At 45.8% G+C, this 24114-nt stretch overlaps 1 protein-coding gene across 2 annotated transcripts in view; it reads right to left on the bottom strand.

Annotated features, from left to right (window-relative positions):
• The window catches only part of SNX24 (sorting nexin 24), a 328330-nt gene that overhangs the window by 285957 nt on the left and 18259 nt on the right, over window positions 1-24114 (bottom strand). The gene's annotated exons all lie outside the window — the stretch shown is intronic.

Raw genomic sequence — 24114 nt, 5'->3', positions numbered from 1 at the left:
CACACACAATATCCTATTATTACTGTACATGATCATAATATAGCATACCCTCCAACATTTTGCACATAAAAATCGGTACAAATTAGAAAAGGGGGCGTGGCCACATGTAAATGGGTGTGGCCATGCCCCTTTTCCTATACTTTCAATGGAAGTTTAGAGAGCCAAAAATCGGTACAGACCATAAAAAAAAAGGTACTGTACCTATTAAAAAGGTACAGTTGGAGGGTATTATATAGCAGTGACTTGAGGTAAATCTGTGAGGCATTTCCTGCATTCCAATTCTGGAATCAAGTATGAAATGTATCAATCTTATTTGAAAAGTATGACAACTTGCAAGTTCTAGATTTCTTGGATGTGATATAGTTGACATCTAACTAAGCTGTGGCCTTTACTTCACTAATGTGATATGTCAACACAATGAGTGGATTTAAGAGTCTAGCTGGCTGTGTTAAAGTATTTTCAATATAAGCTGTCTGGCTCAAAGACTATCCAACACTTAAAGAGAGCCTTCAGAATGTCTGCTAATCGTTTACAGCACAAGATATTACTGTAAGCATCTTACTATTTGTCTACAAAGCTTTCGGTTATTTTTACAAGTGATATATACCATTTTATGTTTGGCTACTTCTTGAACCTCTCTTTTGGATCCTGGAGGGGCGGCCCAGGTGCAAGGCGGAAAGGGAGGGAGGAAGGGGGTGGTGGCGGCATGAATTGTGTACTCTTTGCCTCAATCCATCTCTTCAATGATGCTATTCAGGTCATCTTGTAGCAGTGTCATGGTGTGTTGCATTATCAGCCCCCACATAATTAGATACTGAAGCTGCCAGGCCCTTTGTCACAGACACTGAGGAGGCCCATGTTTAGCTGTTTGTTTGCACACATTCTGTTGCAAACACTGTAAGCGAGAAGAAAAAAAATACTCTATGCTTTAAAAACATCATATTTTAAGACAATGCTCTTGCTAGTCACGAAAGAAAACATATATTAAAATCCCCTTGCATCACTGAGAGGACTACTTATAGGTACAATACTAGCAATAGCACTGGTATTAAATGGCTAATAAGCCTAACAAATTGCTTAATTCAACACAAAAAATGCATTTTCTAACATATGCAAACATTTGCAAATTCCCCAATACCTTGCAGAGAACAAGATATTTTATAATGTATATGACTCAACGAAAAGTATTGTAATTAGATTTACAAAATCATGAAAAAGGAGAATTGGCAAGTGTCTCTATATATATATTGTATGTGTGTGTGTGCGTTGACAGAGGGCAGAAATTACACACATTGGCCCTCATTCCGAGTTGATCGTTCGCAAGGCGATTTTAGCAGAGTTACACACGCTAAGCCGCCGCCTACTGGGAGTGAATCTTAGCTTCTTAAAATTGCGAACGATGTATTCGCAATATTGCGATTACAAACTACTTAGCAGTTTCAGAGTAGCTTCAGACTTACTCGGCATCTGCGATCAGTTCAGTGCTTGTCGTTCCTGGTTTGACGTCACAAACACACCCAGCGTTCGCCCAGACACTCCCCCGTTTCTCCAGCCACTCCTGCGTTTTTTCCGGAAAAGGTAGCGTTTTCATCCACACGCCCATAAAACGCTGTGTTTCCGCCCAGTAACACCCATTTCCTGTCAATCACATTACGTTCGCCGGAGCGAAGAAAAAGCCGTGAGTAAAAAAAACTTTCTTCATAGCAAAATGACTTGGCGCAGTCGCAGTGCGAACATTGCGCATGCGTACTAAGCAGAAAAACGCTGCGATGCGATGCGATGAAATTTACCGAGCAAACAACTCGGAATGAGGGCCATTGTGTATATACATACATATACACACACACACACACACACATACATACATACACATACATACAGGAGAGGCAGCACTCACGGCTTGTTGAAATGAAAATACACGTGACCACAGTGGGCTATCAACAGTTCAATTCATTAGAATTTTCGTTTATATTATATATATATTATAATTTTTGCCCTCTGTCAACGAGTGATTAAATAAATTAAACAAATTCAGAATTGTTCAATATTAGGTCATTCACATCATCATACTTATAAAAGTAATAGATATGCTAAAAGTAATTACAAATGCTAAAAGCATATTATATGTCATTGGTGACCTTTAAATATTAAATGTATGTTACCTTGACCTGCAAAACCAATGGTTGGCCATTGGGTCAATAGAAATCAAATGACAACTAATTATTCAGTGCTGTACGGTATCTCAATCACCAGAAGCAATCAGAGAGGTATTTGTAATTCTGGTATTGACACAGGAAGCACATTTAAATTATAACAAGTGAACACTAGTGTCACTTTGAAGTTGAATTGTCCCTAATGGTCAATTTCAGCGAGAGCTTACCATTTAAAGGTCAACTACAGGCAAATCATATACAACTGTACATTTTATAGTCAGCATCTGCTAATTCTATCACGCATGGGGGAGATTACATAGACCGGGAATGATCATTTTAGTGAGTGTACAATGAAGTGCAATAGAAAATATCCACAAAATGTATGCACTAATAAGTGACCTGGATACAGTATTAATTTACTGGGCGGACGAGCTAGAACAGTGATTTTTGTATAGTTTTTAAATTACTAAATATATGCATAATACAGTACAGTGTTGAGGATGCAGCCTCGGATCACCATCGGTCACAATTCACAATGGTTTTAGGCACCGCTCAGCATGTGTAAGATGAAGGTTACTCAGGTTGACCTTCGGAAATGGACACCTGGGTCCAGGAAGTCTGCGCCCGATAATGCACACCCTGGACCCATAATGCCTTCACAATGGGAGCCCATGTTTTGAAGAACGGTGTCGAGTGCTACCCACTGCCCTGCCCCACAAATGCCACAGCATGTCAGTCATACTGTATATCATATTTGTACTCAAACTATTGGGTTTGCCTACAAATATGAATTAGGCCCCATGTCACACTCATATGGCAGCATTAAATGTTTCCAATATTAGATATTAAGCGCACAGTTTTGCTAGCCAGAACAAAGCCCATACTTGTCTACTATTGGGATTTCCACCATCAGGGAAATCCTGGACAAGATATCAAAGTGGCAAATAACGGTTGCTTAAACAGAGCAGAGGTTTCGGTTTCATTCCCAAATTCACGAGGAGGCTTTTAATGGTCTATGGCCCAAATGTATTAAGCTTTAACAAGAGATACAGTGGAGACGGATAAAGAGAGATAAATGACCAGCCAATCAGCTTCATAATTGCCATGTCACAGACATTGGAAAGAGATAAAGTGGACGGATATAAAGCAGCAACCATCTAACTGTAATTTTTCAAACACAGCCTGTAACATGGCAGTTAGGTGCTGATTGACTGGTACTTTATCTCCGACCACTTTCTCTCTCCAAGGCTTAGTACATATAGGGGGTAATTCCAAGTTGATCGCAGCAGGATTTTTTTTTAGCAGTTGGGCAAAACCAGGGCCCTCATTCCGAGTTGTTCGCTCGGTAATTTTCTTTGCATCGCAGCGATTTTCCGCTATTTGCGCATGCGCAATGTTCACACTGCGACTGCGCCAAGTAAATTTGCTAAGAAGTTTGGTATTTTACTCACGGCATTACAAGGTTTTTTCTTCGTTCTGGTGATCGTTGTGTGATTGACAGGAAGTGGGTGTTTCTGGGCGGAAACTGGCCGTTTTATGGGAGTGTGTGAAAAACGCTGCCGTTTCTGGGAAAAACGCGGGAGTGGCTGGAGAAACGGGGGAGTGTCTGGGCGAACGCTGGGTGTGTTTGTGACGTCAAACCAGGAACGAAACTGACTGAACTGATCGCAGTGGCAGAGTAAGTCTCGAGCTACTCAGAAACTGCTTAGAAATTTCTATTCGCAATTTTGAGAATCTTTCGTTCGCAATTTTGCTAAGCTAAGATTCACTCCCAGTAGGCGGCGGCTTAGCGTGTGCAATGCTGCTAAAAGCAGCTTGCGAGCGAACAACTCGGAATGAGGGCCCATGTGCACTGCAGGGGAGGCAGATTTAACATGTGCAGAGAGAGTTAGATTTGGGTGTGGTGTGTTCAATCTGCAATCTAATTTGCAGTGTAAAAATAAAGCAGCCAGTATTTACCCTGCACAGAAATAAAATAACCCACCCAAATCTAACTCTCTCTGCACATGTTATATCTGCCTCCCCTGCAGTGCACATGGTTTTGCCCAACTGCTAAAAAAAATCCTGCTGCGATCAACTTGGAATTACCCCCATACCCCTTTAGTCTTGTTAACGTCAAGTATTCTGTTCAATATACCAAAAAAAAAGTTGTAGTGTTACATACAACAAAAAGGCATTAGATCTACAGTGCAGACTAGAGTAATGTTTTTATTTTATTGTTTTCACTGTGTTGGCAATTTGATTTTCAATCTTTTTGTACCAGTAGCCAACATTAATACATGAGAAAAAAAGTGACTATTGCAATGGAAAATATTAAACAGGTAAAATTATATATAGTGGGAATGGTACCATTGACTGTACTTATACCGTTAATGCATTTTTCATGAATGTATTAATTATGCAGGTGCATAAAGTTTACCAGCCACCTTGTAGATCAAGGACCCGATTCAGGTAAGATTGCAGATTCTGCTACAAAGACATATCCCGAAAACTTGGAAACCGTAATGGGAACAAAAACTCATATTAAATATTTTTGTATTTTGTTAGATGGCTAACTGGTCTTAATCTTTCATTGTTGTGAGGTATTTAAATAGTGGACAATATGGAGACTCCCCACCGACTGAACATGTGTTAGTGGCACGTCCTGGCCTTTTTAAAAATTACTTAGAATTCCAAACAGTCAAAATATTAAAACCACCCACAGGTGAAGTGAATAACATTGATTATCTAGTTTCAATGGCACTTGTCAAGGGGTGGGATATATTAGGCAGCAAATGAACATTAATTTCTTGAAGTTGAAGTGTTTCAAGCCGAAAAAATGGGCAAGGGTAAGGGTGTGGGGAGCGAAGGCTAGCAATTTGGTCCCATCCCACAGAAGAGCTACTGTAGCACAAATTGCTTTAAAAGTTATTGTTGGGTATGATAGATAGGTGTCAGAACACACAGTGCCTGCGTATGACGCTGCCTAGCTGAAGACCAGTCAGAGTGCCCATGCTGGCTACTGTCCACCACTGAAAGTGCCTACAATGGGTACATGAGTGTTAGAACTGGACCACGGAGCAATGGAAGAAGGTGGACCTGTCTGCTGCATCAAATTTTATTTTACATCATGCGAACGACCAGGTGCATGTGCTTTGTTTACCTGAGGAAGTGATGGCACCAGGACACACTATGGCAAGAAGTCAAGCCCGTAAATACAGTGTAATGCTCTGGGCAATCTTCTGCTGAAAACCCTCGGGTTCTGGGATTCATGTGGATGTTAGTTTGACACATACCATCTACCAAAACATTGTTGCAGACCAAGTACACCCCTTTGTGGCATGGCCTCTGGAAGTGGCCTCTTTTAGCAGGATAATGCGCCCTGCCACATTGCAAACATTGTTCAGGAATGGTTAGAGGATTAGGACAAAGAATTCAAGGTGATAACTTGGCATCTAAATTCCCCCCAGATATCAATCTGATTGAGTATCTGTGGGATGTGCTGAAAAAAAAAGTCTGAGCCATGGTGGTCCCACCTCACGATTTACAGGACTTAAAGAATCAGCTGTTAACGTCTTGGTGCCAGATACCACAGGACACCTTCAGAGGTCTTGTGGAGTCCATGCCTCAATGTGTCAGCGCGGTTTTGGTGGTACTAGGGGGCCTACACAATATCAGGGAGGTGGTTCTAATGATATTACTGATGGCCATACAGCCCTCATCATACATCAGCATTCCAACTGTGATAAGTTATTTTAAAGGCACCTTCCAGAGGTATGTGTGTGTAGAGGGGTCAATATTGTTTTCTTGCTTTAAGACTCCATGTTTATTCATTAACTGGTTGAATTAGTACAACTGTTTATGTTTCCTATTCTAAAACCAATTTGTTAGAGCTACTACCACAGATCATCTTTAATCATTTTAGGCATTGAATACAGATAGATTTGTAAGTGCAATTCATGGGTGAAGAGTCCCGTATTTTTTTTTATAAAACTTACTATTAAAGAAAATAATAGGTCAGGCCTGGCCAACCTGTGGCTCTCCAGCTGTTGTAAAACTACAAGTCCCATCATGCTTTGCCACAGTTTTGCTATTAGGGAATGCTAAAACTGTGGCAATGCATGCTGGGATGTGTAGTTTCACAACATCTGGAGAGCCACAGGTTGGCCAGGCCTGTAATAGGTTATCAAAGTGGGTTGAGATGTGGCTATGATGTTGTACAAAGCTCATTGTATCAATTGCAACAGTTTATACCAGTGGTTCTCAAACTGTGTGCCATGCCAACCTGGGGTGCCTCAGGACACTTTCAGGGCTGCTCTGGGTTGGTGGTGCAGGGCCAATTCAATTTATTTATGGTCAATGTAATAGGCAAAACCAGATCTGGTGGCTGTCAATCATAAAATATGTGGACAAACAGAAGCAAATCTTGTCCATCACCACACAATTAAACCTAAATGATGACATATAAACACAATTTAAATAAGATTTTACTTACCGATAAATCTATTTCTCGGAGTCCGTAGTGGATGCTGGGGTTCCTGAAAGGACCATGGGGGATAGCGGCTCCGCAGGAGACAGGGCACAAAAAGTAAAGCTTTTCCGATCAGGTGGTGTGCACTGGCTCCTCCCCCTATGACCCTCCTCCAGACTCCAGTTAGGTACTGTGCCCGGACGAGCGTACACAATAAGGGAGGATTTTGAATCCCGGGTAAGACTCATACCAGCCACACCAATCACACCGTACAACTTGTGATCTAAACCCAGTTAACAGTATGATAACAGCGGAGCCTCTGAAAGATGGCTTCCTTCAACAATAACCCGAATTAGTTAACAATAACTATGTACAATTTATGCAGATAATCCGCACTTGGGATGGGCGCCCAGCATCCACTACGGACTCCGAGAAATAGATTTATCGGTAAGTAAAATCTTATTTTCTCTATCGTCCTAGTGGATGCTGGGGTTCCTGAAAGGACCATGGGGATTATACCAAAGCTCCCAAACGGGCGGGAGAGTGCGGATGACTCTGCAGCACCGAATGAGAGAACTCCAGGTCCTCCTTAGCCAGAGTATCAAATTTGTAAAATTTTACAAACGTGTTCTCCCCTGACCACGTAGCTGCTCGGCAAAGTTGTAATGCCGAGACCCCTCGGGCAGCCGCCCAAGATGAGCCCACCTTCCTTGTGGAGTGGGCCTTTACAGATTTAGGCTGTGGCAAGCCTGCCACAGAATGTGCAAGTTGGATTGTGCTACAGATCCAACGAGCAATCGTCTGCTTAGACGCAGGAGCACCCATCTTGTTGGGTGCATACAATATAAACAACGAGTCAGATTTTCTGACTCCAGCTGTCCTTGCAATATATATTTTTAATGCTCTGACAACGTCCAGTAACTTGGAGTCCTCCAAGTCACTTGTAGCCGCAGGCACTACAATAGGCTGGTTCAGATGAAATGCTGACACCACCTTAGGGAGAAAATGCGGACGAGTCCGCAGTTCTGCCCTGTCCGAATGGAAAATCAGATATGGGCTTTTGTAAGATAAAGCTGCCAATTCTGACACTCTCCTGGCAGAAGCCAGGGCTAGAAGCATGGTCACTTTCCATGTGAGATATTTCAAATCCACCTTTTTTAGTGGTTCAAACCAATGAGATTTTAGGAAGTCCAAAACCACATTTAGATCCCACGGTGCCACTGGAGGCACCACAGGAGGCTGTATATGCAGCACTCCCTTAACAAAGGTCTGGACTTCAGGGACTGAAGCCAATTCTTTTTGAAAGAAAATCGACAGGACCGAAATTTGAACCTTAATAGATCCCAATTTGAGACCCATTGACAATCCTGATTGCAGGAAATGTAGGAATCGACCCAGTTGAAATTCCTCCGTCGGAGCACTCCGATCTTCGCACCACGCAACATATTTCCGCCAAATTCGGTGATAATGTTGCACGGTTACTTCCTTCCTTGCTTTAATCAAAGTAGGAATGACTTCTTCCGGCATGCCTCTTTCCTTTAGGATCCGGCGTTCAACCGCCATGCCGTCAAACGCAGCCGCGGTAAGTCTTGAAACAGACAGGGACCCTGCTGAAGCAAGTCCCTCCTTAGAGGTAGAGGCCACGGATCTTCCGTGATCATCTCTTGAAGTTCCGGGTACCAAGTCCTCCTTGGCCAATCCGGAACCACTAGTATCGTTCTTACGCCTCTTTGCCGTATAATTCTCAATACTTTTGGTATGAGAGGCAGAGGAGGAAACACATACACCGACTGGTACACCCAAGGCGTTACCAGCGCGTCCACAGCTATTGCCTGCGGATCTCTTGACCTGGCGCAATACCTGTCCAGTTTTTTGTTGAGGCGAGACGCCATCATGTCCACCATTGGTCTTTCCCAACGGGTTACCAGCATGTGGAAGACTTCTGGATGAAGTCCCCACTCTCCCGGGTGAAGATCGTGTCTGCTGAGGAAGTCTGCTTCCCAGTTGTCCACTCCCGGGATGAACACTGCTGACAGTGCTATCACATGATTCTCTGCCCAGCGAAGAATCCTTGCAGCTTCTGCCATTGCCCTCCTGCTTCTTGTGCCGCCCTGTCTGTTCACATGGGCGACTGCCGTGATGTTGTCCGACTGGATCAATACCGGTTTTCCCTGAAGCAGAGGTTCTGCCTGGTTTAGAGCATTGTATATTGCTCTTAGTTCCAGAATGTTTATGTGAAGAGACGTTTCCAGGCTCGTCCATACTCCCTGGAAGTTTCTTCCTTGTGTGACTGCTCCCCAGCCTCTCAGGCTGGCGTCCGTGGTCACCAGGATCCAATCCTGTATGCCGAATCTGCGGCCCTCCAATAGATGAGCACTCTGCAACCACCACAGAAGAGACACCCTTGTCCTTGGAGACAGGGTTATCCGTAGGTGCATCTGAAGATGCGACCCTGACCATTTGTCCAACAGATCCCTTTGGAAAATTCTTGCGTGGAATCTGCCGAATGGAATCGCTTCGTAAGAAGCCACCATTTTTCCCAGGACTCTTGTGCATTGATGTACAGACACCTTTCCTGGTTTTAGGAGGTTCCTGACAAGCTCGGATAACTCCTTGGCTTTTTCCTCCGGGAGAAAAACCTTTTTCTGAACCGTGTCCAGAATCATCCCTAGGAACAGCAGACGAGTTGTCGGCATTAACTGGAATTTTGGAATATTCAGAATCCACCCGTGCTGTTTTAGCACTTCTTGAGACAGTGCTAATCCCATCTCTAGCTGTTCTCTGGACCTCGCCCTTATTAGGAGATCGTCCAAGTATGGGATAATTAATACGCCTTTTCTTCGAAGAAGAATCATCATCTCGGCCATTACCTTTGTAAAGATCCGAGGTGCCGTGGACAATCCGAACGGCAGCGTCTGAAACTGATAGTGACAGTTTTGTACAACGAACCTGAGGTACCCCTGGTGTGAGGGGTAAATTGGAACGTGGAGATACGCATCCTTGATGTCCAAGGATACCATAAAGTCCCCCTCTTCCAGGTTCGCTATCACTGCTCTGAGTGACTCCATTTTGAACTTGAACTTCTTTATGTACAGGTTCAAGGACTTCAGATTTAGAATAGGCCTTACCGAGCCATCCGGCTTCGGTACCACAAAAAGAGTGGAATAATACCCCTTCTCTTGTTGCAGAAGAGGTACCTTGACTATCACCTGCTGAGAGTACAGCTTGTGAATGGCTTCCAACACCGTCTCCCTTTCGGAGGGGGACGTTGGTAAAGCAGACCTCAGGAAACGGCGAGGTGGATCTGTCTCTAATTCCAACCTGTATCCCTGAGATATTATCTGCAGGATCCAGGGATCTACTTGCGAGTGAGCCCACTGCGCGCTGTAATTTTTGAGACGACCGCCCACCGTCCCCGAGTCCGCTTGAGAAGCCCCAGCGTCATGCTGAGGCTTTTGTAGAAGCCGGGGAGGGCTTCTGATCCTGGGAAGGAGCTGCGTGTTGCTGTCTCTTCCCTCGACCTTTGCCTCGTGGCAAATATGAATAGCCCTTTGCTCTCTTATTTTTAAAGGAACGAAAGGGCTGCGGTTGAAAAGTCGGTGCCTTTTTCTGTTGGGGAGTGACTTGAGGTAGAAAGGTGGATTTCCCGGCTGTAGCCGTGGCCACCAAATCTGATAGACCGACTCCAAATAACTCCTCCCCCTTATACGGCAAAACTTCCATATGCCGTTTTGAATCCGCATCGCCTGTCCACTGTCGCGTCCATAAAGCTCTTCTGGCCGAAATGGACATAGCACTTACCCGTGATGCCAGTGTGCATATATCCCTCTGTGCATCACGCATATAAAGAAATGCATCCTTTATTTGTTCTAACGACAGTAAAATATTGTCCCTGTCCAGGGTATCAATATTTTCAATCAGGGATTCTGACCAAACTACCCCCGCACTGCCCATCCAGGCAGTTGCTACAGCTGGTCGTAGTATAACACCTGCATGTGTGTATATACTTTTTTGGATATTTTCCATCCTCCTATCTGATGGATCTTTAAGTGCGGCCATCTCAGGAGAGGGTAACGCCACTTGTTTAGATAAGCGTGTTAGCGCCTTGTCCACCCTAGGAGGTGTTTCCCAGCGCTCCCTAACCTCTGGCGGGAAAGGGTATAATGCCAATAATTTCTTTGAAATTATCAGCTTTTTATCAGGGGCAACCCACGCTTCATTACACACGTCATTTAGTTCTTCTGATTCAGGAAAAACTATAGGTAGTTTTTTCATACCCCACATAATACCCTGTTTAGTGGTACCTGTAGTATCAGCTAAATGTAACGCCTCCTTCATTGCCAAAATCATATAACGTGTGGCCCTACTGGAAAATACGGTTGATTCGTCACCGTCACCACTGGAGTCATCGCCTGTGTCTGGGTCTGTGTCGACCGACTGAGGCAAAGGGCGTTTCACAGCCCCTGACGGTGTTTGAGTCGCCTGGACAGGCACTAATTGATTGTCCGGCCGTCTCATGTCGTCAAACGACTGCTTTAGCGTGTTGACACTATCCCGTAGTTCCATAAATAAAGGCATCCATTCTGGTGTCGACCCCCTAGGAGGTGACATCCCCATATTTGGCAATTGCTCCGCCTCCACACCAATATCGTCCTCATACATGTCGACACACACGTACCGACACACAGCAGACACACAGGGAATGCTCCTAATGAAGACAGGACCCACTAGCCCTTTGGGGAGACAGAGGGAGAGTTTGCCAGCACACACCAAAAGCGCTATATATATATCAGGGATAGCCTTATAATAAGTGCTCCCCTATAGCTGCTTTGTTATATAAAAATATCGCCATAAATTTGCCCCCCCTCTCTGTTTTACCCTGTTTCTGTAGTGCAGTGCAGGGGAGAGACCTGGGAGCCGTCCTGACCAGCGGAGCTGTGAGAGGAAATGGCGCCGTGTGCTGAGGAGATAGGCCCCGCCCCTTTTCCGGCGGGCTCGTCTCCCGCTATTTTGAGAAATCAGGCAGGGGTTAAATATCTCCATATAGCCTCTAGGGCTATATGTGAGGTATTTTTAGCCTTTATAGGTACTCATTTGCCTCCCAGGGCGCCCCCCTCCCAGCGCCCTGCACCCTCAGTGACTGCCGTGTGAAGTGTGCTGAGAGGAAAATGGCGCACAGCTGCAGTGCTGTGCGCTACCTTTAGAAGACTGCAGGAGTCTTCAGCCGCCGATTCTGGACCTCTTCTGTCTTCAGCATCTGCAAGGGGGCCGGCGGCGCGGCTCCGGTGACCATCCAGGCTGTACCTGTGATCGTCCCTCTGGAGCTTGATGTCCAGTAGCCAAGAAGCCAATCCATCCTGCACGCAGGTGAGTTGACTCCTTCTCCCCTCAGTCCCTCGCTGCAGTGATCCTGTTGCCAGCAGGAATCACTGTAACATAAAAAACCTAGCTAAACTTTCTCTAAGCAGCTCTTTAGGAGAGCCACCTAGATTGCACCCTTCTCGGCCGGGCACAAAAATCTAACTGGAGTCTGGAGGAGGGTCATAGGGGGAGGAGCCAGTGCACACCACCTGATCGGAAAAGCTTTACTTTTTGTGCCCTGTCTCCTGCGGAGCCGCTATCCCCCATGGTCCTTTCAGGAACCCCAGCATCCACTAGGACGATAGAGAAATTAATTTAATATTTCTTTCTAAATTTCTCAACAAAAAACTTCTGGCCTAAGTGTGCCATGAAACAAATTCTGATACTGTGGGGCGCCGTGATTCAAAAAAGTTTGAGAACAACTGGTTTATACGACAGAGCAGTGGTTCCCAAACTCTGTCCTCAAGGACCCCTAACAGGTCACATTTTCCAGGTCACCCGGCAGGTGCACCCTGTATGTCCAAACTGTCAAATTTTTTAATTCCACAGGTGACCTGGAAAATGTGAACCGTTAGGGGTCCTTGAAGACTGAGGGGTCTATTTACTAAACCTTGGATGGAGATAAAGTACCAGCCAATCAGCTCCTAACTGCCATGTTACAGGCTGTGCTTGAAAAATGACACTGACTGGCTGGTACTTAAACTCTGTCCACTTTACCTCCATCCATGGTTTAGTAAATAGACCTCTGAGTTTGGGAGCCATGGCTATAATTTTTTAATTTATTTTTTACTTTTGAGTCTTAAAGAATTGCAATGACTGGGAATCTGCTTAACCATTACTCTTATTTGAAATCTGTAAAAATTATGTTGGCGTGGAAGACAGTGCAAGAGCACAGCCAGTGACCCACCTAGACCTGTATATTCATAAAAATGTTCCTATACATGAACTGTGGAGACATGCTTATTTAGGAGTGCGTCATTTTTGGTATATATATTTCTGTATAGTAGATTTTGTGTTAATATCACTAGACCTTGGTACTGCAAGGAAATGTGCAACTAGCACAAATGGCATATAAAAGATAAATCTAATAAAGTATACAGTTATGTGGTATATTCAATTCAAGTCGGATCCTTTCAGACAAGAAAGGATCCGACAAAGCACTATTCTCGACAAAATGTAATTCCGACATTTTTTAAAGCACAGCAGCAGGGTCCCAGTCGGCTGACAGGAAGGCATATGCTTTGTTCGGGCTGCGGGGTGATGGTGCTAGTGTATCAGTGGGATCCAGAACACAGAAACTTGCAGAGAATGCCCCTTGTGTGCCCCCTCCCTGTATTCTTCCTTACACCCGTGCCACGCTACAAGGAATCGTGTTGCAGAGATTCTGCCTGGCAACATCTCAGCTCCCCCAAATGGTGACGGGGTGGTGATTTTACGAGAAGGGGGGGGGGGGGGGGGGGGCCAGGAGGTATATGCTTGCTGTAAATAGCCGAGCCGACCGTGGCCCATAAACCAGCCCCTTCCCTCCCACTTCTCAGTCATAAGCATGGCTGTGTGCCATCTACTCGCCGGCCTTTCCCCTTCTACTCCCATTTATCTCCTCCTTTAGCCGGAGGTGAGCCACAGGTTGCGAAGGACTAGCCCCCTCAGTTCTCCAGTGCCCCGCTGAAAAAGCTGTAAACATACAGCGGCACCGATGGGCCTGAGAAGCGCTACCCAAGCCGGCCATACCTGGGGGAGGCGGCAGAGCAGAGGCAGATGAAGTGGTTCTCCGTTGAGAGGATCCCGGAGGAAGTAGCGGCTCCCTAGCAACTGAGTGAGGGGGAGTGTGAGCCAGTGTTTCCTGCCGAAGTAGAGGAAATGACTCAGCCAAACCCAACAGGTTTGGCCCGGTCCAGACAATGGCAATCCGATTTTTTTTAAAGTCGGATTGACATTGTCGGAAACGGGGCTAAAACCTGTCCGGTTTGTCCACACTTCCGACAATACACGCGCATTCCGACAGCTTTCCAACTTGTCGGAAAAAACGGCCCCCTATTGAATAGGTCGGAACCCCTTCCGACCTAAACCTGTCGGAAGCTGCCGTCTTTCCAACAATAAGGCAGCTTCCAACAATTATGAATACACCCCTATATGTCTGAAAAAGGACTCCTTTCAATATAGTAAAGTAACAAATTCAGGGCCTAATTCAGACCTGATCACAGCAGCAACATTTTTCTCTAATGGGCAAAATCGGAGACTTAGATTTGGATGGGGTGTGTTCAAACTGGAGTGTAAATTGCAGTGTAAAAATAAAGCAGCCAGTATTTACCATGCACAGAAACAAAATAACCCACCCAAATCTAACGCTCTCTGCACGTTACATCTGCTTCACCTGCAGTGCACATGGTTTTGCCCATTAGAGAAAGATTTTGCTGCTGCGATCAGGTCTGAATTAGACTCTCAGTCCACAAATGTTTCGCGAAAATGTAATAATTACATCACTACCAGAGAATAATACAAAGAAAAGTTGTTCTACAAAAGTGCTAGTAAGTGAAGATTAGTTTTTAATAAATAATATAAATGCACAAAGGGCCTAATTCAGCTTGAGTTGTAGTTTTGTTTCTCTAGTAATGGGCGCAGCGGAGCCCTTGTGGCACCATATAAATCAAGAATAATAATAATAATAATAATAATAATAATAATAATAATAATAGGCTCGCATGACTGAGGTTTGCGCCCTGACTATGCAGCCTAGCTACAAAGGCAGTCGGAGGGCATCCATTTTTTGGGTTGTAGCGGCTGCGTGTGACCTCATGCAGCTTCCACACCACAAACGGTCTGGACACGCCAACATTGTCCAGACCGCACCCCCAAAACAGTGCGCCAACACCCACGGCTCTTAAACTGCGATTGCGCAGAAATCGGCAAATAGAGATTTCCGCACTTCTACATTCCAAAATACACAAACTCCAAAAATCATAGTGACCATTTTCTATTGAGTGCACTGTTTTATAGCAAGAACACGTCTACTATTCAGCCAGGTAGTGATTGTCAGCCCATCACCCTCCCATTTATCTATTTCTTTAGAGTCCCAACTATATGTGCTTGCATATAGCTGGGACTATTGGCATTGTATCACTGTCTGATGAGTGCTGTGAGTGACAGCCAGCTGCTGACTGCCTGTAGGAGCATCCACTGCATCAGATCTCTCGCCCTTCTGTACATGGGGAAAAAGAGTTCATAGAAATGTATATCACTATTTATTGTTGTAAGCAAGTATGGCGTTTAAATGAGGTGGTATAACAAGACAGCTATGAAATAGTAAAAAGACATAACCTGTAACAGACAACTACACTGAATGCTGTGCAACTGAAATAAGTTTTTCTTTCTAAAACAGCTGCAAAAACTTACAAATACTATGATGAGAGCGCCCGTCTTTCCAAGTGAACAAATTGATGTCTTAAACATTGTTGCATTATTTTCAATACATTACACATGCCCCCTGGACAAGTGTAACTGGTTTTCCACCTGTCTGCTCAGGTAAATCAACAGCAACTGAATCACTTCCTCAGAGCCGACTGTGTCCTCTGAGAGCCCAAACCCTCCAGATGAACACAGAAACCATCAAACCTGCTTTATTATTACTTTATGTCACATTGGTGCCTGCATATAGCAAGAAAAACACCACATACCACTCTGAAGGCCATGAGATTTCTTCTTGTTCCATTAAAAAAATAATGTAACCTAATGCCACTTACAGACGGTACAGTACTAGTAGCATTAATATTACTAGCGATATTGGCAGCATCATGTTATATTATAAATAAGTGCTTCAATAGTTATTGGTTAAATGTGCTCTTCATAATGAAGTTAGGATAATTTCATTGTGCAAAGCATTAGGATTATTATTACTAATGGGTGTAGCATGGCTGACCGCCGGTCAGCTTAACGGCGCCGGGATCCCGGCAGCATACTGACGCCGGGATCCCGGCGGGGAGGGGCGAGTGCAGCAAGCCACTTGCGGGTTCGCTGCGCTCGCCACGCTGCGGGCTCGGTGGCGACCTGCGGTCGCCACGGGTTCTATTCCCACTCTATGGGTGTCGTGAACACCCACGAGTGGAAATAGTCCCTGTTGGTCGGCATGCCGACCATCGGGATACTGAGCCGGCGGGATTGTGGAGGAGGTCATGTGACTGTCGGTCAGCAGACCGCCGGTCACATGAATACCACCCTTACTAATACTAGGCAGCACTTTTTACTTTTATTGCTCACATTACATATATGTGACTGGGGGCCTACGCAGGATAATTGTCACTGTATGTTTCTGTATTTTCATTACTTGTAATTTTAATACCAAAGCTTCCCCACCATACTGTATATCAGTAGTGACTCTGAGGGATTGCCATGTTGTTTGTCATACTTGCCACCTAGCAACAGCTAGCAGCAACCTCCCAATGCAGTGCTGTGACAGCGAGAAAATACATATTCACTTCCCTGCTGCAAACACAAGCAGGACGCATGTGACTTTGGGGATGATTCAGACCTGATCGCTAGGCTGCTAAAATTGTAGTCCTGCAATCCAATAGTCGCCGTGCAAGTGTGCGATCGCATGTGTACGCCGAGCTGCTAAAAAAAACAAAAAAACACAACCTCAGCTGCAAATCCATTTGCACCTCACTCACCATCGAATGATTTTTACCAGTTTGTGCAGTCTGTGCACAGCCCAGAACTGACTCCTACAGTGCAATCAGAATGGGCTGATCAGGGCTGGAGCAGACGTCACACACCCTCACTGAAAACGCTTCGGTACGCCTGCGTTTTTCCCTCATACCAGCCTGTCGCTGACTGACGATGCCCACTTGCAGAGGCGCATGCGCATTGCGGTGCATACCCATGCGCAGTTAATCGCTGATCACCCGCTGTGCGAAAACACACAGCAGCGATCGGGTCTGATTCGGGCTCCATGATCATGTTGCTTACAGTGATTTTTTTTTTTTTTTTTTATCAGTGGCAATATGGAGGATGCAGTGAATGGGTCTATAACGGAGACAGACTTTCTAATGCGGTCTTCCATTACAAATACAGACAGCTGACAGGGTGACCAATAAAATAATGCCCTCTCCTTCAGGCAGTAGTTCTTCAATAGAAGCAATACATAAAAAATAAAAAGTTGGAAAAGGTTTTTCCTTCAACTAAGTCTCTAAGTGGGAGATTTATCAAAGCTGAGAGAGAGAGAGAGAGAGAGAGAGAGAGAGAGAGAGAGAGAGAGAGAGAGAGAGAGAGAGAGAGAGAGAGAGAGAGAGAGAGAGAGACAGACAATCAGCTCCTACATGTTTTTCAAACACAGTCTGTATAATGACCGAAACTCATTGGTGTGGTACTTTTAACTATCTCCAAGCTTTGATGCATTTCGCGGAGACAAAAATTCAACATCATGTGTCCTTTTTCACATACAGTGCATCCAGAAAGTATTCACAGCGCTTCACTCTTTCCACATTTTGTTATGTTGCAGCCTTATTTCAAAATGCAATAAATTTATTTTTTCCCCTCAAAATTTCTACACACACACACACACACACACACACACACACACACAATACCCCATAATGACAATGTGAAAAAGTTTTTTTGAGATTTTTGCAAACTTATTAAAAATAAAAAAACTAAGAAGTCGCATGTACATATATATTCACCGCCTTTGCCATGAAGCTCAAAATTGAGCTCAGGTACATCCTGTTTCCACTGATCATCCTTGAGCTGTTCCTACAGCTTAATTGGAGTCCACCTGTAGTAAATTCAGTTGATTGGACATGATTTGGAAAGGCACACACCTGTCTATATATGGTCTCACACTTGACAGTGCATGTCTGAGCACAAACAAAGCATGAAGTCAAAGGAATTGTCTGTAGACCTCCAAGACAGGATTGTCTTGAGGCACAAATCTGGGGAAGTGTACAGAAAAAAATAAGATTTTAAACCTACTGGTAAATATTTTTCTCCTAGTCCGTAGAGGATGCTGGGGACTCCGTAAGGACCATGGGGTATAGACAGGCTCCGCAGGAGACATGGGCACTATAAAGAACTTTAGATGGGTGTGCACTGGCTCCTCCCTCTATGCCCCTCCTCCAGACCTCATTTAGAGAAACTGTGCCCAGAGGAGACGGAATACGAGGAAAGGATTTTGTTAATCTAAGGGCAAGATTCATACCAGCCCATACCATATAACCTGGACTATACGCAACCAGTTAACAGTATGCACAAAACAGTATCAGCCAACAACTGATCTTAACTGTAACATAACGCTTATGTAAGCAACAACTATATACAAGTCATGCAGAAATATGTCCGAACTGGGACAGGCCCCCAGCATCCTCTACGGACTAGGAGAAAAAGATTTACTGGTAGGTTTAAAATCTTATTTTCTCTTATGTCCTAGAGGATGCTGGGGACTCCGTAAGGACCATGGGGATTATACCAAAGCTCCAGACCGGGCGGGAGAGTGCGGATGACTCTGCAGCACTGATTGAGCAAACATGAGGTCCTCATCAGCCAGGGTATCAAACTTGTAGAATTTTGCAAAAGTGTTTGAACCCGACCAAGTAGCCGCTCGGCAAAGCTGTAAAACCGAGACGCCACGGGCAGCCACCCAAGAAGAGCCCACCTTCCTAGTGGAATGGGCCTTTATCGAATTTGGTAACGGCAATCCAGCCGTAGAATGAGCCTGCTGAATCGTGTTACAGATCCAGCGAGCAATAGTCTGTTTAGAAGCAGGAGCGCCAACCTTGTTGGCTGCCTCTGTTTTCCTAATTCGAGCAGTCCTGGCTACGTAAATTTTTAAGGCCCTGACTACATCAAGGGACTTGGAATCCTCCAAGTCTCTCATAGCCACAGGCACCACAATAGGTTGGTTCATATGAAACGATGACACCACCTTAGGCAAAAATTGAGGACGAGTCCTCAACTCAGCTCTATCCACATGGAAAATGAGATAGGGGCTCTTATGATACAAAGCCGCCAATTCGGACACCTGCCTAGCAGATGCCAAGGCCAACAACATGACCACCTTCCAAGTGAGAAATTTTAATTCAACCGTTTGAAGAGGCTCAAACCAGTGAGATTTTAGGAACTGTAACACCACATTAAGGTCCCATGGTGCCACTGGGGGCACAAAAGGAGGCTGGATGTGTAGCACTCCCTTTACAAAAGTCTGGACTTCTGGGAGAGAAGCCAATTCCTTCTGGAAGAATATAGACAGGGCCGAAATCTGTACCTTAATGGAACCTAACTTCAGGCCCATATCCACTCCTGTCTGTAGAAAGTGGAGAAAACGGCCCAAGTGGAAAACTTCCGTAGGAGCATTCCTAGCTTCACACCAAGATACATACTTCCTCCAGATACGGTGATGTTTCGCCGTCACCTCCTTCCTAGCCTTTATCAGAGTAGGGATGACCTCCTCCAGAATACCTTTCCCAGCTAGGATTCGGCGTTCAACCGCCATGCCGTCAAACGTAACCGCGGTAAGTCTTGGAACACGCAGGGCCCTTGTTGCAACAGGTCCTCTCTGAGAGGAAGAGGCCACGGATCGCCTGTGAGCATTTCCTGAAGATCCGAATACCAGGCCCTTCGAGGCCAATCTGGAACAATGAGTATTGTCTGCGCTCTTGTTCGTCTTATGATTCTCAATATTTTTGAGATGAGCGGAAGAGGAGGGAACACATAGACCGACTGAAACACCCACGGTGTCACCAGGGCGTCATCATGTCTATTTGAGGAAGTCCCCAAAGACTTGTTAACTCTGCAAAAACTTCTTGATGAAGTCCCCACTCTCCTGGATGGAGATCGTGTCTGCTGAGGAAGTCTGCTTCCCAGTTGTCCACTCCCGGAATGAATACCGCTGACAGAGCGCTTACGTGATATTCTGCCCAGCGCAGAATCCTGGTGGCATCCGCCATTGCCACTCTGCTCCTTGTTCCGCCTTGGCGGTTTATATGAGCCACGGCTGTCACGTTGTCTGATTGAATCAGAACCGGTAGGTCGCGAAGAAGATTCTCCGCTTGTCGTAGGCCGTTGTATATGGCCCTTAATTCCAGTATGTTGATGTGTATACAAGTCTCCTGGCTTGACCATAGTCCCTGAAAATTCTTCCCTTGTGTGACTGCTCCCCATCCTCGGAAGCTCGCGTCCGTGGTCACCAACACCCAGTCTTGAATGTCGAACCTGCGACCCTCTAGAAGGTGAGCACTCTGCAGCCACCACAGGAGAGACACCCTGGCCCTGGGGGACAGGGATATTTTCTGATGTATTTGAAGATGGGACCCGGGCCACTTGCCCAGAAGGTCCCACTAAAAAGTCCTCGCATGAAACCTGCCGAAGGGGATGGCCTCGTAGGTCGTCACCATTTTCCCTAGTACTCAAGTGCATTGATGGACTGACATTCTTTTTGGTTTTAGCAGGTCTCTGACCACGTTCTGGAGTTCCTGGGCTTTTTCCTTTGGGAGAAAAACCCTCTTCTGTTCCGTGTCCAGAATCATGCCTAAGAAAGATAGTCGAGTCGTTGGAATCAACTGTGACTTTGGTAGATTTATAATCCAACCATGCTGCTGCAGCACTCTCAGGGAGAGCAACACGCTCTTCTGCAACTGTTCATTTGATCTCGCTTTTATCAGGAGATCGTCCAAGTACGGGATAATTGTGACTCCTCGCCTGCGCAGGAGCACCATCATTTCCGCCATTACCTTGGTGAAAACCCTCGGGGCCGTGGAAAGCCCAAACGGCAACGTCTGAAACTGGTAATACAGTCCTGTACAGCGAATCTCAGGTATGCCTGATGAGGAGGATATATGGGGACGTGACGGTATGCATCGTTTATGTCTAGTGACACCATAAAATACCCCCCTTCCAGGCTGGAGATAACTGCCCTGAGCGATTCCATCTTGAACTCGAACCTTTTTAAGTACAGGTTTAGGGATTTTAAATTTAGAATGGGTCTGACCGAGCCATCCGGTTTCGGGACCACAAACAGGGTTGAATAATACCCTTTTCCCTGTTGTATTAGGGGAACCTTGATAATCACTTGCTGTTGACACAGCTTTTGAATTGCAGCCAAAACTATCTCCCTCTCTGGGGGAGAAGCTGGTAAAGCCGATTTGAAGAATCGGCGAGGAGGCACGTCTTCGAATTCCAGCTTGTAGCCTTGGGATACAATTTCCATCGCCCAAGGATCCACGTCCGACTGAACCCAGACGTGGCTGAAGAGTCGAAGACGTGCCCCCACGAACGCGGCCACCCTCAGTGGAGCCCCAGCATCATGCGGTGGATTTAGTAGAAGCCGGGGAGGACTTCTGCTCCTGGGAACTAGCCGTAGCAGGCATTCTTTACCTTTACTTCTGGCGAGGAAGGAAGAGCCTCGACCTCTTCTGGACTTGTGCGAACCGAAAGGACTGCATCTGATACTGTGGTGTTTTCTTTTGCTGTGGGGGAACATAAGGCAAAAAAGTAGATTTACCCGCGGTAGCTGTGGAAACCAGGTCCGCGAGACCTTCCCCAAATAAAACCTCACCTTTGTAAGGCAAAACTTCCATATGCCTCTTTGAGTCTGCATCACCCGTCCATTGGCGGGTCCATAGTGCTCGCCTAGCCGAAATCGTTGAACCTAGTAGCCCAAAGTCTCTCTGAGCGTCTCTCATATATAAGACTGCGTCTTTGATGTGACCTAAGGTCAATAAAATGGTATCCCTATCAAGGGTATCAATATCAGCTGACAAGGTATCTGTCCAAGCTGCTACCACACTACAAACCCAAGCCGATGCTATTGCCGGTCTGAGCAAAGCACCCGTATGTGTATAAATTGATTTTAAAGTCGTTTCCTGTCTGCGATCAGCAGGATCCTTGAGGGCTGCTGTGTCTGGAGATGGTAGCGCCACCTTCTTGGTTAAGCGCGTTAAAGCTTTGTCCACCCTAGGCGAGGATTCCCACCATACCCTGTCCTGTGCAGGGAAAGGGTATGCCATAAGAATTCTCTTGGGAATCTGCAGTTTCTTGTCTGGAGTTTCCCAAGCCTTTTCAAATAGTGCGTTCAGCTCATGAGATGGGGGAAACGTTACCTCAGGTTTCTTTTCCTTAAACATGTGTACCCTCGTGTCAGGGACAGAGGGGTCATCTGTGATATGCAAAACATCTTTTATTGCAATAATCATATAATGAATACTTTTGGCCACCCTTGGGTGTAACCTTGCCTCATTGTAGTCGACACTGGAGTCAGAATCCGTGTGGATATCAGTGTCTGCTATTTGGGATAGGGGACGTTTTTGAGACCCTGAAGGGCCCTGTGACACCGTCAAAGCCATTGATTGACTCCCTGTTTTATCCCTGGACTCTGCTTTGTCCAATATCTTATGCAACAAAGTCACATTTGCATTTAAAACATTCCACATATCCAACCAATCAGGTGTCGGCGTTGCCGACGGAGACACCACAATCATCTGCTCCACCTCCTCCTTAGATGAGCCTTCCGCTTCAGACATGACGACACACGCGTACCGACACCCCCACACACAAAGGGATACATGTATATGGAGACAGTTCCCCAATAAGGCCCCTTGGAGAGACGGAGAGAGAGTATGCCAGCACACACCCAGTGCCAACTGACACTGGAAATCAAATTCCCATATAAACAGCGCTTTGAGAGATATATATATATATATATATATATATATATATATATATATATATATAGGCGCAGTGAGGGTTTATTGAGATATATATATATATATATATATATATATATCTCAATAAACCCTCACTGCGCCAATTATAAGTGCCTCCCCCCTCTTTTTGCCCTCTGTCACCGTGTTCAGCAGGGGAGAGTCGGGGGAGCCAGCTTCTCTGCAGTGTGCTGTGGAGAAAATGGCGCTGGTTAGTGCTGTGGGATCAAGCTCCGCCCCCTCAGCGGCGGGCATCGGTCCCGCTCAAATTTTCAATACTGGCGGGGGATTGTATAATCTACTGCCTCCGCAGCCTATATAACTGTATTAGCCAGTCCTAGAGGTTTATTATTGCTGCCCAGGGCGCCCCCTCTGCACCCTGCACCCATCAGTGCCTACAGTGTTTGTGTGTGTGTGTGTGTGTGTGTGTGGGAGCAATGGCGGCGTTACCTCAGAGAAGAACTGAAGTCTTCTGCCGCCTTTGAAGTCTTCTTTCTTCTAATACTCACCCGGCTTCTATCTTCCGGCTCTGTGAGGAGGGCGGCGGCGCGGCTCTGGGACAAACGGCGAGGGTGAGACCTGTGTTCCGACCCTCTGGAGCTAATGGTGTCCAGTAGCCTAAGAAGCAGAGCCTATCATTTAAGTAGGTCTGCTTCTCTCTCCTCAGTTCCACGATGCAGGGAGCCTGTTGCCAGCAGTGCTCCCTGAAAATAAAAGACCTAACAAAATTCTTTTTCAGAGAAACTCAGGAGAGCTCCCCTGTAATGCACCCAGTCTCCTCTGGGCACAGGATCTAACTGAGGTCTGGAGGAGGGGCATAGAGGGAGGAGCCAGTGCACACCCATCTAAAGTTCTTTATAGTGCCCATGTCTCCTGCGGAGCCCATCTATACCCCATGGTCCTTACGGAGTCCCCAGCATCCTCTAGGACATAAGAGAAATATCTGCTGCTTTGAAGGTCCCAATGAGCACAGTGGCCTCCATTATCCGTAAATGGTTCGGAACCACCAGGACTTTTCCTAGAGCTGGCCTGCCGTCTAAACTGAGCGATCGGGAGAGAAGGGCCCTAGTCAGGGAGGTGACCAAGAACCCCATGGTCACTCTGCCAGAGCTACAGCATTCCTCTGTGGAGAGAGGGGAACCTTCCAGAAGGACAACCATCTCTGCAGCAATCCACCAATCAGGCCTGTATGATCGTGTTGCCAGACGGAAGCCACTCCTTCGTGAAAAGCACATGGCAGCCCACCTGGAGTTTGCCAAAATGCACCTGAAGGACTCTCAGACCATGAGAAACAAAATTCTCTGGTCTGATGAGACAAAGATTGAACAAAGATTGAACTCTTTGGCGTGAATGCCAGGCGTCATGTTTGGAGGAAACCAGGCACTTCTCATCACCAGGCCAATACCATACCTACAGTGAAGCATGCTAGTGGCAGCATCATGCTGTGGGGATGTTTTTCAGCGGC

This window comes from Pseudophryne corroboree, chromosome 1 (genome assembly GCF_028390025.1).
Source record: "Pseudophryne corroboree isolate aPseCor3 chromosome 1, aPseCor3.hap2, whole genome shotgun sequence".
NCBI lineage: Eukaryota > Metazoa > Chordata > Amphibia > Anura > Myobatrachidae > Pseudophryne > Pseudophryne corroboree.
This window is presented reverse-complemented; position numbering and strand designations above follow the sequence as displayed.